This window comes from Cupressus sempervirens, chromosome 8 (assembly GCF_028749045.1).
Source record: "Cupressus sempervirens isolate cs-2001-9-10 chromosome 8, ASM2874904v1, whole genome shotgun sequence".
NCBI classification, from domain to species: domain Eukaryota; kingdom Viridiplantae; phylum Streptophyta; class Pinopsida; order Cupressales; family Cupressaceae; genus Cupressus; species Cupressus sempervirens.
Window position 1 is genome coordinate 625,999,978 of NC_143125.1, and position 16,104 is coordinate 626,016,081.

The 16,104-nt window shown below is 41.2% G+C and overlaps 1 protein-coding gene across 3 annotated transcripts in view; it reads left to right on the forward strand.

The window, feature by feature from the left end:
* Positions 1–16,104, forward strand: part of LOC149543999 (LIMR family protein At5g01460-like) — a 123,678-nt gene that overhangs the window by 103,900 nt on the left and 3,674 nt on the right. The window lies entirely within an intron of this gene.

Genomic DNA, 16,104 nt, shown 5'->3' on the forward strand with positions numbered 1-16,104 from the left:
TGTGTATTTGAATTAGACAATTGTAGGGAGGCCAATTAAGTGGGATGGTGTTAATGTCTTGATTTATCCACTGCTTGGGTTAATTTTTCTCATTAATATCAAATCATGGTGGATTCAGAATTTTCACACACAGATTTACTCTAGTAACCTAGTTAATCCTGAACCTGGACTTTTCAGAATTCATATTTATGTTGACAATGTAATTTTTCATAATATAATATTTATATTTGATAATATCATTATTATATTTAACATTCTTATTGTGATAATATATTTATATTATGTTGATCATATAATTATTAAATAAATAGGGCCAAGTGTGAAGAGTGGTGACACTTGGTGAAGGGGCACCACTGATAGGTATAAAATAAGATTGAATCTTCCTTTCCTGGCAATTAAAATACACAGAATCTGCATTATTTAGAACAACAGTGCTTGGGGGGGATAAATATATCGCTGTGGTTGGGAGGGCAATGACAGTCATTGCCTGTGGTTAAACAAGCACTCATAAAAACAACATGGTATCAGAGAAGATACGTTCCTAAGCCTACAAAGATAGAAAACACAGAAGTATTTTATTGAGCTTATTCAGTTTCATGAGATTGATTTCATTCGTATGTAGAATCTAAAACTTTAGTTCTGCTGGTAGTTGAGCAGAATGAACGTGCTGGACAAACAAACAAATAAAAATTAAAAAATAGCAATCCACCATTCATTGACGAAAACTGAACTAAAGCAGTTCCTCTTCTAAACAAAGTAAGATTTGATTCATGACGATTTCCTAATAGGGTGAATTTATCTGGGTCCAGTGGGAGGAAACTGAATGCTTGGGAGATGATAATTTAAGTGATGTATTGAAATATCATTGGGCAAAGCCTATGTGAAAGCTCTGGCTGCGAAGCTTATAATTAAGAAATTACATTCATTCATCTGGTGATTCTGGTAATTGACTTGAGTCAAATGATTTAGTTGTAGCGTTCTATATTGAAACCTTGGTTGTATATATTTCATTGGGGCCAAACCTTATTTTGCCAATTATTCTTAGATTGAACGCATCATGAAAAGGGATTGTGGAGGCTTATTGTTTGCTTGAGATTATTAGCCTTGTTCGCAGGTCTTGGAGATGTGGAGGGAAATTCTGGAGATGTATATGAATCCAACAGTACTTTTACACAAGATGCCCAGTCCTCTTGGAGCACACAGCAGTTATTAGTAACAACTGCCTCATTGTGAGCTTGGTGTGAATTAAGTCTCAATAATCATTCATTGCATAGGACTGGATGGCCTTTTGAGTTCATTGTTCATTATTGGCTGCAGCTATTTGGGAAGATTGAGCTCTGTAGCTTGGCAGCTGAATATGGCTTCAATGCATAATCTTGTGTTTATTGAGAGAGTGCACATGTTATTGCCAGTGTCAATTGGCATGCCATGACAGAAAAATTTCAGTAGTTGATCATAGTTGGTTCCAAATGCTTGATTAATCCTGGCCTTCTATTGGTGCTAATTGGTCTCATTTGGAGCTGCCATCACTTGGAATTGATGTAGCAATAAGCTCATGAATTTTTGAAGGACCTGCTTTTCGTGTGCAAAAAATCAATATTTTTAATGTTGGGATGCCTACACATCAGTCAACATTGATTTATATCCATTACCTTGTGAATCGTGGGTCTACGTACTTGTTCCAAGTATATTTTTGTTATCTGGAAAGTATTTTTGAAACCATGGAAATATTTTTTCAGCCAAACTAGTTAAATATAATATGCTATCGGCCAAAATGGAATAACAGTACCATTAGCAAACTGCTATTCAATATAATTTAAAATTAAATGGTACAGCTCATATATCCAACACCAAGCTGATTTTAAATATGACACCAAATCGAAGTATATATTGAATAACTGGAAACCACATTGGCAGTCAAGTCTAGTCCTAAATATTGTTTCTCTTAATTTTTTTTCTCACACACACACACACACACACACAAATCCCCCCATGAATCCAAATGGATTTTATTTTGCCTGAATCCACAAACCCGCACTCAAATCTGAGCTTGTCCCCAAACTCGAACCAACAACTTAGTTATCTGCACATGGATGTGTTAAGGAAATTAGATCAGAGGTAGAACTTTATTCTTTAAATTATGCTTAGACTTTACTGCTCTAATTTTGATAATTATCACAGTGAGGATATAACTAGATCATTCAAGAAATGAATCTTGATATCTTACTTGTATTTGAATCCTTCAATGAATAATGCTGATGCTTTCTTCTTTAAATTGCAGATGGATATAAGTATGCAGATCGCTGGCAATAGCATGTGTTGTATTGATGTGTTTCCAAACGATCATGCCACTTTGTATATATAAGGATTGAGGTGTTGTGTCTCATGTAGAGACATAACTCTACGTGCCCTTTGGGCACGTAGGGTCATGTCTTTATATAAGACAACCCTTAACAATTGTTCTTAATCATTAGTTAGGATCCATTATACTAAATCACGTTCGGTGCTTCAAGTAATCTGATCAGGATCAGTATTTAGCAATTCATAACTTCTGATCTCAATCAGTGATATAACAAATAATGAAGCGGCTCACGATAATAGTGAATAATGGAATCATATTCATACTGTGATATGATCGCTGCATATGTACAGAGTTTGAACAGATCGAATCAGTTATGTATGTATGTATGTGTGTGTGTATGTGTGTATGTGTATGGTATGTGTGTATGTGTGTGTGTGTGTGTGTATGTGTATGTATGTGTATGTGTATGTGTATGTGTATGTGTATGTGTATGTGTATGTGTGTGTGTATTTGTGTGTGTATGTGTGTGTGTATGTATGTAGGTCTGTACGTGTGTCTGTGCGTATGTGCGTACATACGTACGTACATACCTATGTACCTATGTTTGTATGTATGTATGGGTGATTCCTTTTGAGCAATAATCAGATAGAAGATATCTGACAGATCCCATAAATCCAACAGGATGGGGGTTTCATTGCAATTGCAGTAGGAGACATCCAGGCCACAGAGTTTGAACATATCGAATCAGTTATATATGTATGTATATATGTATGTATGTATTTACATATGGCTTTTAAGGAGCATTTGATCATGAAGTCCATTCTGGATTGATGCGACACACATCAACTTCTTTTTGGTGAGTAAATACGTTTACTCACATTCTTTAAAAACTAATATCAGTCTTCAGTGGAAGCTCAAGCAGGTTTCGAATGGTGGATCTAAAAAGGATCTTGTTGAGACATTGTAGTGAGTTCTATGGTGGCAAGCACAGACATGACGACATCTTCTTTGACATGGTTCATTGGGCTCCTTTCTTTGCATCCCAATTCTAGAAATATGGAACCAAACATAGAAAACACATCTGCTCATTATGAATTCAAGGTTAACCAAACAGTTCCAGCCATATTCCAAAAACTATTTTCCAGATTTAAAACTTCTAGATTGTCAAATATTGGAATTCGACAATTCCAACATTATTTAATTCGAGCAACTAAATGAACCCCTCTAAACGAACCCTTGTGATCAATCATTATTGATTGGCAAAGATCACCATATATTGCGTAGTGTGTTGGTTGCATTTGGATTATAAAGAAAAGTTGAGATGAGGGCTTTCCTCGCGAGAGGGAGTAGATTGTGAGGGGACCTTGTTCTAATCTTAGGATGGTCTTATTCCTCTGTATAGGGCTCGATCTTATGACAGTGGATCCAAGATAGTCTTGGATCTAGCACTTTCAATAGTATGTGCATCATGCTAGATGATGAGTCTCTTGGAGCAAGATATCTTCTATGATTGGGATCAGGTAAGCAAGCGTGCTTCTGTGACAGAGGTAGGAGCCATCTTGAGGATCTTGGTCATATTTGTTGAAGAAATAACTTCATTCAGATAAATTGGATGACAATATAATCTATCTTGATCTGCACATAACATATATGCGTATATGCCAATATAACTTAGTGTATATTAATACATATGCATATACATTAGAATACATATAATTTTGTCATCTGCTAAAGCTGTGATTCTTATCCAAGTATATGATCAATCTGTTCATATAGATTCATTCCTTGACATTTCATGTTCATATATTGATTGAGCCATGATCGTGATTGGCTTATATGCATATATATAATTGGATCAAAGTCTGATTAATTTTCCTTGGAGATCGGTGACTTTGTGTAGAGGTTTTATTAAGTTCAAACTAATAATAATTAACATCGATTGGTAATTGGTTCATTTGCATAAACAAATCACTATTAGGGATGAGGCATGTCTTGTGTGGACATGTCTCCACTTTTTGGAGACATGTCCACCCAAGACATGGTCTATTCAAACCCATATATATATGCTTATACTCAGTCAGGCAAGAGAGCATCGAAATTCATTAATGTTCTTCCTTACATTGAGATCTGCAGTAATACTTTGACATTCAATATTTATAAATATTGAATGTACATTAATAATATTGGTTTAGAGGGAGTAGACCATGTCCAACTTGTTTCTCTAGTGATCAAGTATACTTCCATTTGGGCTATGGCTTCTCTGATTCTGTCATGAGATGGGAATCACATTAGTTAGATATGATGGTTGATTTCCCCTTTGGGAAATTGTAATAGTCAGAGGACTATGATTCATGTGATGGAGTCCCTTGTATGTAGGTTGGAAGGCCTTTATGTGGACACCTAGGTCATGATATTCCTTGATAGATAGATACTTGGTGATCTTAGGATTCACTGGGAGTAATGCAAACTCGAACCTTACGTTTCATGATAGGTCAAAGCATGTGGAGATAAATATAATTGCATTAGAGATATGGTGCAACAAAATGCTATTTAGTTGAGGTACATTAGCATTGATGATTAGACTGTCGATATTTCACCAAGCCTCTTGCTAGAGTAACATTTGGGCATTTTCAAAACAAGCTTGGAATTAAGGAGAATAAAGCCCTTGTTGAGAGGGAGTCTCAACATTAGTGATTTCTTGAGATGTACTATAATGCATTCTTCTTTGCTAGGGAGAAGTTTGAGGTGCAAGCCCATGTTAATCCATTCTTCTCTGTTAAGAAGAAGTTTGAGGTACAAGACCTTAATGAATTCTTCTCTGTGAGGGAGAAGTTTGAAGTGAAAACTATTGCTCTACCTTCAGGGAGTAGCCACAGTGGATCCACCCTCTAGGAATAGCCATGGTGGATGTCATGTGAGACTACATGGCTTAGCACTTCTATATATCCACCCTCTGGGAGTAGCCATGGTGAACGTCATGATGAGATGACAACACCATGTTGAGTGATTCCATGACGGGCACTAGTGCTTATTTGCATTTCCATACACGAGAGTCGCCACCCTTTGGGAGTAGCTATGGTGGATGTCATGTGAGAGAATCCATGACTTTACACTTGTGTTCATTCACCTTTTGGGAGTAGCCATGGCGAACATCATAATGAGATGACAAAATCACGTTGAGTGATTTTGTGATGAGCACTTCTATTCATTTACATTTCTATTCATGGGAGTAGCCAAGGAAGAACCAACCCTTTGAGAGTAGCCGTGGTGGATATCACCACATAACTTAGATATCGACAAGGATTCCTCCCTAGCTAAGAGGTAGTGTATGTTATTGTAGCTATAGTTGGATCCCTTCAAACTGGCATAGATAACATAAAGGTTATGATAATATAATTATTGTAATATATTAACTATAGTGATAATGTAATTATTGATAATATAAAAAATATATTGATAAATTAATTATTATTGTGATAATATAATATAATTATATTGATAATATAATAAATAAATTAATGGGGCTACTTGTGAAGAGTGGCGACCCGTAGTGGAGGGGCACAATTGATAGTTATAAAGGAAGATTGAATCTTCCTCTCGACAATTAAAATGCACACAATCTGCATTATATAGAACAATGCTCTGAATATATTGTTGTGGTTGGGAGGGTAATAAGAGTCATTGCCTATGGTTAAATGAGCACGCATAAAAGCAATAGTGTTCTCTTCCCAATTTACCCTACAAGTGGACCTAAATCATAATTGCAATAGATTAGGGTTAGTGTTTACCAAATAAATGGTGTCTTTAATTATGTGTTTCATAACTTGAATCTTGCATTCACCTTATGAACACAACATATTCAATAATGCAAACATTATTCATAAATATATCAAGGGTTAGATAAGATAATATACTTTCATCTTTATGCAATACTTAAGTTGTATGTGAATCTGAACTAGAGAAGATGTGGAGTAAGGAGGCATGGTAGGGTACCCTAAGATAATGTTTCTCTCTGCATACTGCCCTCCATTCTTCGATGGTTGCAGTAATTTATGATTCATCAATAGTTCCCCAACATAGGAGTTGGAAAGGGACTTGCAATTAGCAGTTCTCCCTCAATCACAATTTAGTAAGGTGCCCTCGTAGCTTTTCTCCCTTAACTCCTATTGCAATAGGGTGCTTTCAGGGGTTCTCCTATAATTTCAGACTCTTTCCCATTCCGTTGTGCAGACTATTGTCATATTAAGTTCATGTATGTTTATTAACAACTTTCCAAGATGCCCTATAAAATCACATGCATATATTATTCTTAATTGCTGCATTACCAAAAATAGACTAATAATAACTCCCTAGATTTGGATCTGATTATAGTTACTCTCCCTGGTACTGAGAATTTGATCTGCTAAAGAATATTGCATTTTTTTTGTATTTCAATATTCTTCTTTTCTTTTCAATCTCTGTTTTTTTTTTTTTTTTTTAAAAGAGGGGTAAACACTTTGACCTGGAGCTATGAACCAATGAGGCCACAAATGGGGGACCTCATCCCCATGAGATTTGAACCTTGATGGCAAGGATAACAACACAACAACTTAACCATCACAACATGCCACTATTGGCTTCTTTTCAATCTCTTTTAAGTATAGGGATTCACACTCTTTAATTTGCTAACAGCTGTTGCCCATTTCATTTCTTATTTAATCTTCACTGATTGTGCACTTTTCAAATCTGTCTTTATTGTAGAAGTTGAGAAAACCAACTTCATAGATCCTCAAGAACACCTGCATCCAAATATTCTGCAATGAAGAGAAACCAGAAAAATGGAAAAGCAGAGCTTAGAAGTTCTGAACAATATGAGAGCGAACAATGTATTCTAAGTTATGTAAAGAAAATACAAAAGTTCAACCTTTAAAGGTGAACGAAACCCTAGAGGGAAAAAGAAACTAGGTTTGCACAATATAATTAATATAAAATATTAATTATATGCACCTAAAAGAGCTAAAGCAACTAGAGTAATAAATAACTTACTCTAACACCCCCTCTTAAGCGAAGCTTAGGAGGAAGCTAACCTAGCAAAGCTATGAAAGCAGGAAAATGGGTCCCGGCAACAAGGCCTGATCAAGTACCCAAAACAAGGAAATCTCTGTAAACTGGAGACAAAGGAGAAAACCCAGTGGGAAAAATCCCTCTCTAAAAAGAGATAGAACAAACATGTTGAAAAAAAAACATGAAGGAAGGAAGGCCTCAACAAGACCCCCCAAGGACAACTTCCGTAATCCCAAGCATAGACCGTAGTTGAAGATAGCAAGATGATGCAAATGACTTGGTGAAGATGTCAGCAACCTGTGCATCAGTGGAAATGTACTCCAAAGAGAGAACACCGTCTTGGATCAAATGACGAATGAAATGCATATGAAGCTCAATGTGTTTAGTGTGTTGATGCTCCACCGGGTTGCAGGAAATATGAATAACACTCTGATTATCGCACCATAGAATAGTGGGACGATCAGGAGGAAAACCAAACTCAGTCATCAATTGCCAAAGCCATAAAATCTCCTGACTAGCAAGCACTGTAGCTCGATACTCAGCCTCTGTAGATGAAAGTGCATGAGCCTGTTACTTCTTACACGACCATGTGATAAGACTAGAGCCAAGACAAAAAACAAAGCCAGAAGTAGACTTCCGATCATCAACATCACTGGCCCAATCTGAGTCAGTGTAGCCAACAATGTGAGGAGTCCCTGCTGTGTAATGAATGCATACATCAAGGTGCCTTGAATGTATCTCAAAATACGCTTGGCAGCTTGCTAATGACTCTCATGAGGATCATGTGAGAACCGAGAGACAAGACCCATTGCAAAGGAGAGATTATGACGAGTGTGTGTCAGGTACAACAAGCTGCCAACCAACTGCCGATATATTGTAGGATCCACTGAAGGTGAAGGGCAAGAGGTAGACAAGGTGACACCCAACTAAAAAGGGGTTGGAGTAGGCTTGCAATCAAGCATGTCAAAGCGTCGAAGCATGTCAAGAGCATACTTTTGCTAGTAAACAAAGATTCCAGCAAGGTACTGAACAATCTAGAGACCAAGAAAATAGTGTAGCAGTCCAAGATCAGTCATCTCAAACTGTTCCATCAATGCTTGAGGTAGACAAGGTGACACCCGACTGAAAAGGTGTTGGAGTAGGCTTGCAATCATGCATGTCAAAGCGTCGAAGCATGTCAAGAGCATACTTCTGCTAGTAAACAAAGATTCCAGCAAGGTACTGAACAATTTGGAGACCAAGAAAATAATGTAGCAGTCCAAGATCAGTCATCTCAAACTATTCCATCAATGCTTTTTGAACATCCTTAATCATAGAGGACAAGCTACCTGTGAGAAGATCATCAACATATAGCACAAGGATCAAAACCTCAGCCTCAAGATGTTGAATGTAGACTGTAGGATTAGAATGGCAACGGGTGAAGTCTGTAGAAAGCAGAAAAGAGTCCATCTTCTCATACCAAGCCCGAGGGGCCTGTTTGAGACCATACAATGAGCATTAAAGTTTGCAAACCAAGGTGGAATCCTGCATGAATTCCTGAGGCTGCTTCATGTAAATCTCCTCAGTAAGATCACCATGCAAGAATGCACTCTTCACATCCATCTGAAAAATGGGCCATCCTTGAGAAGCGGCGAGGGATAAGACAAGGCAAATAGAATTCATCTTGGCAAGAGGGGCAAATGTCTCAGTGTAATCAATCCCTCAACCTATGAAAAACCCTTCGCAACAAGACGAGCCTTGCGCTTATCAATGGAACCTTCAGCAGCAAACTTAGTACAATACAACTATTTGCATCGCACAACCTTTCTTCCCTTAGGAAGAGAGCAAAGATCCTAAGTATGATTCTTCATCAAAGAAGAATACTCCATTGCAATGTCCCACTCAGGATGTCCTGTCGCTGCTACAAAAGTTTGAGGATCATCACAAATAGCATGACTTAGAAGACTAGAACCCGTAGTATGAGAACGGGTGCGATGGGAAGTGGTAGGGTCACCAACTAGCGATCCTACAGCCTCAACTGTACTTCGAGCCCATTTAGGTATTTGGGGAGGATCCTGTGGCGGAGGTAAATGGGGATCAACATGATCATCATCTTCATCATCCGGAAAAGAGACTGGAAAGGATGAGGGAGTGGTGGTAAGTGAAGTAGACTCTGGAGGCAGGGTATCTACTGCAGGAAGGCGCTCATCAAATTGGACATCCCGTCGAAATAGGACCTCTCTGGAATTAGGATCAAACAACCTGTAGGCCTTAACATCCTCGCAGTAGCCAACAAAAATGAGGTGTCGAATCTTCCGCTCCATGGCTCTCCTCTGAGCATCTGGCATAAACGCCCATGCTTCACTACCAAAGACTCGGAATGAAGATACATCAGGCTTGACATGAGACCAAGCCTCCTTAGGAGTCATATTTCGAACTACCTTGTGAGGCATCCGATTCTGAATATAATTGGCACAGTTGATTGCCTCTGCCCAAAAACATGAATCCATGGACCTAGACTAAATCATACAGTTAGCCATCTCTCGAAGGGTTTTGTTCTTTTGTTCAACCACACCATTCTGCTGAGGGGTGTAGGGAACTGAAAACTGATGCTGAAGACCATGTTCAGAGCAAAAATCCTTGAAAGCTGGGTTCACATACTCCCCCCCATTATCTGTGCGTATCTGCCGAATACAAAGACCAAACTGCTTCTCAACAAATGTTTTGAAGACTCGAAATGAATCAAAGACATCAGACTTGTACTTCAAAAAGTACACCCATGTATGTCTGGAGGAGTCATCAATGAAAGTAAGCACATATCTGGCACTTGAAAAAGATGGAGTGAGAAATGACACGAGGTCACTATAAATTAACTCCAATGGTGCCAAAGCACGAGTGGCTCGTCCATGTGGAAAAGGATCCCTATGTTGTTTGCCAAGAGCACAACCCTGAAAAACACCATCTGTATAGGAAATTTGGGGAAGCCCAAGAACAAGTGCCTGTGTGCTCATCTGCTAAACATATTTGTAATTGACATGGCCAAAATGCTGTTTACCATACTGGTAAAGAAATCAACACATACAGACAATGGAACAGAATAGCCAAATTATATTTGCGTATGCCAGAACATACATTATGCTTAATAAGATTCGCAATAGTAGATGATTCCTGCTTTATAATGATCCTAGACGGGATATAAATACTACTGCCGAACCTTCCCGAAGGAGTCCGTCGGCCACAACATTACATCCGCTACAAACTATTTATCCGTCGGCTATAAAATAAAAAACACCGACGACAGTCAATCCGTCGGCTATAGAAACACCATCGGAACCATCCAGTCGGCTGACACCATCCCCTCCAAAAAAAAGTCGTCTCCTGACGACTAACAAAATATCTGACACACTCTATGCCTGTAGCAACTTCAACTCTTCTCAACTGGTCAGACTCCCATGATTGATATCCGCAACGAGTGGGGGTCCAGGGGGCAACGCACCCGGCGGGGTCGAGGGGCAGTGCCTCGGGTGACAGGGCGGGGTCGAGGGGCCAAGACCAAATTAGCACTCTGGAGCCCACACAAAAATGCACGGAACAGATTATTTTTGTCATTTTTTGCCAATTCCAGACTCTTTCTGGTAACTACTGCTGCTTCCCCTTCCCTTTGGCATCATCTGTTACTCATTCCGAACAACTTGAATCTGTCGTCGTTTTTATTTTTATTTTTTTAACTGCTTCCTCTACAATCCACCACAAATCCCTCTGCACACAGAAATTCTTCTCCTTCCCTACACAGATTCCATCTTGGCTCCTTTAATTTTACTGTGCTGCCGCTAAACTCAAAAGCGCCCAAACTAAATATGCCATATTTTTTCCACTCCTCACAAAACCCTGAGCTTCTCCTTCTGGCAGAACAAGCACTCTTCTTTATGTCTCTGTTTCCCCGCGTAGAAATCTGGCTGGAGGAGGGAATGGAGTCTGGCGGAAATGTTTTTTACTCGCAGCCTTTCTGGCGGAGGAACTTAGAAGTTTTATGCCCGCGGACAGGTTGCCCACGGGGCTTTTATTAACCCGTGGACAGACTGTCCGCGGGGCCATTCCCTTTCACGCCCGCGGACAAGCTATTGCCCGTGGGGCCGTTGTCTTCGCCCGCGGGACTTTTTCACCCGCGGACAGACTCTGCCCGCGGGGCTTTTTCCACCCGTGGACAGACTCTGCCCGCGGGGTCCTCTTTCCACCCGTGGACAGACTCTGCCCGCGAGACTTTTTTCACCCGTGGACAGACTCTGCCCGCGGGGTCCTTTTTATTTTTATTTTTTTCAATTTTTTTTCTCTTTTTTTTATTATTTTATTTTATTTTTTTCTTTTTCTTTTTGACAAAAATAAAATAAAATTAAAAGACAACACCTCAATTTTGCCTCCAGGCGTCGCCATTCTGCAACGACGACGACAAGGGAATCATCTGATCATTTTGTGACGGTGACGACATCTTCCTGGCATGGTAGGATTCGTTGACTGCGTGAGGTACCTCTTGCCCGTCCAATGTTCCCAACTTTACCACTCGATTGTCGCCGACCTCCCGGATCTGATATAGTCCGAGCCATCTGGCCTTAAACTTTTCCACTTTGATTTCATTTCGACCGTCGTACGCCTTACGTCTGTTCTGTGCCACCTCCGTCGCTCACTGTGCCTGCGGTCGTCGTGCAACTGGATTATTTCCTTGCTGTAGGTGCCTTTCCACTAATTTTATGCTGCGGTGTAACCTTTTCTTTCCGTGTGGTCCATTCACCATGTACCGAACAGTGGGATCTTTCGTTTTTCTGTGTTCAGACTGTATGTTCTTCCCCTCAGCTTCAGCCATGGCAGCTTTTCTTTCTTCCGCTTCCTTGCATTCCTCCAGATATTCGTTTTCCTCCTTTTTCTCACTTTCGTCGACCCTTAGCATATTACAACTCGGAAAGAGTTCGTAGTCTTCTATTTGCCAGTGGTAAAGGCCATTCACTGAGTCCAGGTCGTCGTCATTCGATCCTCAGTCAAGTCTCAATACTCCTCCATCCGGTTCCATTCTCCTCTTTCCTTCGTCATCACTCTCGCCTTCACTGTTAGAATCTGACGATGCTGCCTCCTTGCCAACCATTTGCGTGTGCAGGTCAATTATGAATCTTTTGCCTTCGCGCTCCATTGATAGGGTATTTCGTTTCCAATCATGTTTTACTTTTGCTTGCACCAACCAATCCCGTCCCAGAATAGCATCATATCCTTTTCATTTCAATGGAATGACTACGAAATCCAATAAAAATGGTTGCGTACCAATGGTTACCGGTTGTGCCCTCAAGGTTCCTAACGGTTTGATCCCGTGCTGGTCCGTCGTGAGCAACTGGAATGTAGGTGGCCACAACGTCGGCTTCCCCAACTTCTTCCAGGTATCCTCCGGTAAGACATTCACGCTGGACCCTCCGTCAACAATTCTCTCTGTCAAAACATTTTCCAAAATCCCCATCTCGACGATCGCCGGATGTCGTCTGGAGGTGAGTGCCAACAGCATTGGGTCTGTTGTCGTCACTTCCCTACTGTCCCTTCCTGTGTCCTCCGTTGCTTTCGAAAACGGTGTATGATTCATAATGGCCGTCCGTAACTGGGGCATTGTGAGGAGGTCACTTATCTTTACCGGTATCTCCGTTTGTAAGATCTGCCGTACAATGTTTTGTTCTGTGAAGTTCTTTGCCAAGGTGCCGGTGATGTCCTTCAACTGAGATGTCCTTGCCGACGATGCCTTTCCAATTTTTGCCTGCATTTCCCCCAATTTTCTTTTTTCCTTCGCTTACCTCCGTGTAATTGCCAGAACCTCCTCTACATCTGTGTCGATAGTGATCAAGTTTACTCCAGACTTTGGACACTTGGAATCTTCGTGATCGCCTGGTCCGCACCATCTGCATAATAATTTCGGTGTGTTTGCCATTGTACAATCTCGCGCAAAATGACTCCACAAATTACATTTTCAGCATTGAACGATTGGCCGTCCGTTTGCATCATACTGAGTTCGACTTCGGCTCCCATTATTATTGTTATTGTTTGCATTGTTGTTATTTTGCCCTCTGCTATTATTCCTGTACCCTCCAAGTGTGGCACCATCAATGTTTGCATTTCCATTACTGCTCGACGGGGAAGCTTGCTGCGTAAGAAGCACCTGTGGAGATCCTCTTGTCTTCATGCTAAAGGGACAATCCTTTGTTGAATGGCCCATGATCTGACAGATGTCACAAAATTGGTTCTTTGGACACGATCCTTTAGTATGCCCGTCTGTCCTACACTCCGTGCACCACAGTTCACTGCCTTTTGGCTGCTTCTGCATGTTTTTAAACTCCATCATGCGAACCATATCCTTCTGTAGGGCACAAACCTTCTTGCTGCTGCCTTCGTCGTCGCTACTATCATCTCCGTCAGGCTCGTCGTCATCCGAATCAGAGGAGCTAGTTTTTTTTTTTGTCTTCTGCTCACTTTCAAGGTCCAGTGCTCTGTTATACGCATCCACATATGATGACGGTGGGACAATTTTCATTTTCCTCCGCAATTTTGATCGTAGGCCGTCCACGAACCATCTTTTCTGCAATCCGTCCGCCGGTTTGCTTTCTATTTTGTTTATTAAGTCTTTTAATCTCCTGGCGTAGACGTGGACAGTTTCGTGCTTCCCCTGTTTTGTATTGAAAATCTCTGCTACAATTTCATTATCATCTCGCAAGAGTTTAAATTCCGCTAGGAACTCCTTTTTAATCTTATCCTAGGTATCCAGCTTTTGCGGATTCGTATCCGAAAACCAATCAATCGCGACACCCCGTGGGGTTGCCGGAAATTGCTTGACCCATTCGTCGGCATCTGTGATTCCATTTGCTCACTAGATCGTCTCACATGTCTTACAATGTCGGATGGGGTCGGCTGTACCATCACCTTCAAATTTCGGCAGCTTTTCTTTGGGTCCCGCCATAACACTGGAGGTCTGCACTCCTACATTGGCGGTCGGCACTCCAACACCGACAGTCGGCACTCCCGCACTGGCGGTCGGCACTCCCACACCGGCAGTCTAAACTCCCACACCGGCGGTCGGTACTCCCACACCGGCAGTCTGAACTCTCGCACCGACAGTTTGAACTCTTGCACTGACGGTCTGCACTCCTGCACCGGAGGTGTTGACAGCTGGAAACCTTGGTGAAGAAGAAGGATCCTCCGAAATTGTTTCCCGCGGAAGTCTATTCTAGACGAAGAGGTCACTCCACGCTCGTGCTCCGTTGGCACTGTGAGCCATGCGAGTTGATGCTCTTCCGTTTGAATTTTCTTCCCTCGGCGAACACAAATTCAAGAACTCCTCTCGTGCTTCTTCCACCAATTCCACCCGTTGCCGAGTCTCCTCCAACAATTCTTCCGTGCTACGGTTTCCGTTGGCAATCTTCTGAAATGTCCGTCGGCGTTCGGCTTGCTGTGCCAGAATTAAATTCTCTTGTGCACTACGGATTCCATTTTTCCCTTTGCCTTATTTCGATCCTTGTTAAGTTGATTTGGCATTAATCTTCATTCCTCCCACCTTCCAGATTTATAAGGCAACGGCGCCAAATGTTTATCGTACGGGTAAAGAAATCAACACATACAGACAATGGAACAGAATAGCCAAATTATATTTGCATATGCCAGAACATACATTATGCTTGATAAGATTCGCAATAGTAGATGATTCGTGCTTTACAATGATCCTAGACGGGATATAAATACTATCGCCGAACCTTCCCGAAGGAGTCCGTCGGCCACAACATTACATCCGTTACAAACTATTTACCTGTCGGCTACAAAATACAAAACACCGACGACAGTCAATCCGTCGGCTACAGAAACACCGCCGGAACCATCCAGTCGGCTGACAAATGCTCATGCCAAAGTCTGCTTACTAAATCTGCATGTGCAACAAGACATGAACCTGTGTCATCAGAAGATTCAAATCCATCAAATCTGTAGAGGCGAGATGCAGAGTCAACACTCCCAATAGCCACAATCATCTCAGAATTGTGTAAGTCCCGGATAACCACATCATGTGGTGAGAACTCAACTGTCTTACTAGAGCCAGAGTGGCAAATCTGATAAACAGACAATAGGTTCGTCAAAATATCAGGGACAAGAAGAACATCCTGAAGAGAGCCCCCAACTAATGCAATAAAACCAGAACCCATGACGAAAATATGTGATGAGTTCCCAACAGCAATCTGGGTGGTAGGACAAGGGGCAAGTGAGGTGACCAACTGCTGAGTGTTTGTCATATGGTGAGAGGCACTGGAATCAAGAATTCGAGTAGGCCCAGAAGTCATAGCTCGCGCAGTAAGAGCGTGACCTTTCCCTGCAGGGGGGATGCTAACTTAGGAGCTGAAATGTGATGCTGCTGCATGGCTTCTTCTAAAGCCTCCAAACGTTTCCAACACCTAGAAACAGGATGTCCATCCTTTCCACAAAAATTGTAGGTCTCAGTTGATTTCTTCTTAGTCTAGGAGGTAGACTTGGTGGACTTCGAAGCAAATTTACCCTTGGAAGGGTTAGCTGGAGATTTGGCATTAGTTTTTGGTGTATCTTTCTTCGGTTTGGCTTTCTGTTTTGGTTTCCCTTGAGAAGTCTGAGCAACCAATGCTTGGCTGGAAGAGCTAGAGGCATCCACTTGTTGGATCTTTGCCTGTTCCCGTGTCAACCAATCACAAAATGCCTCAAATGAGGGCGTCTGATGTCTGTTACCCAAGGCATCCATAGTGGAG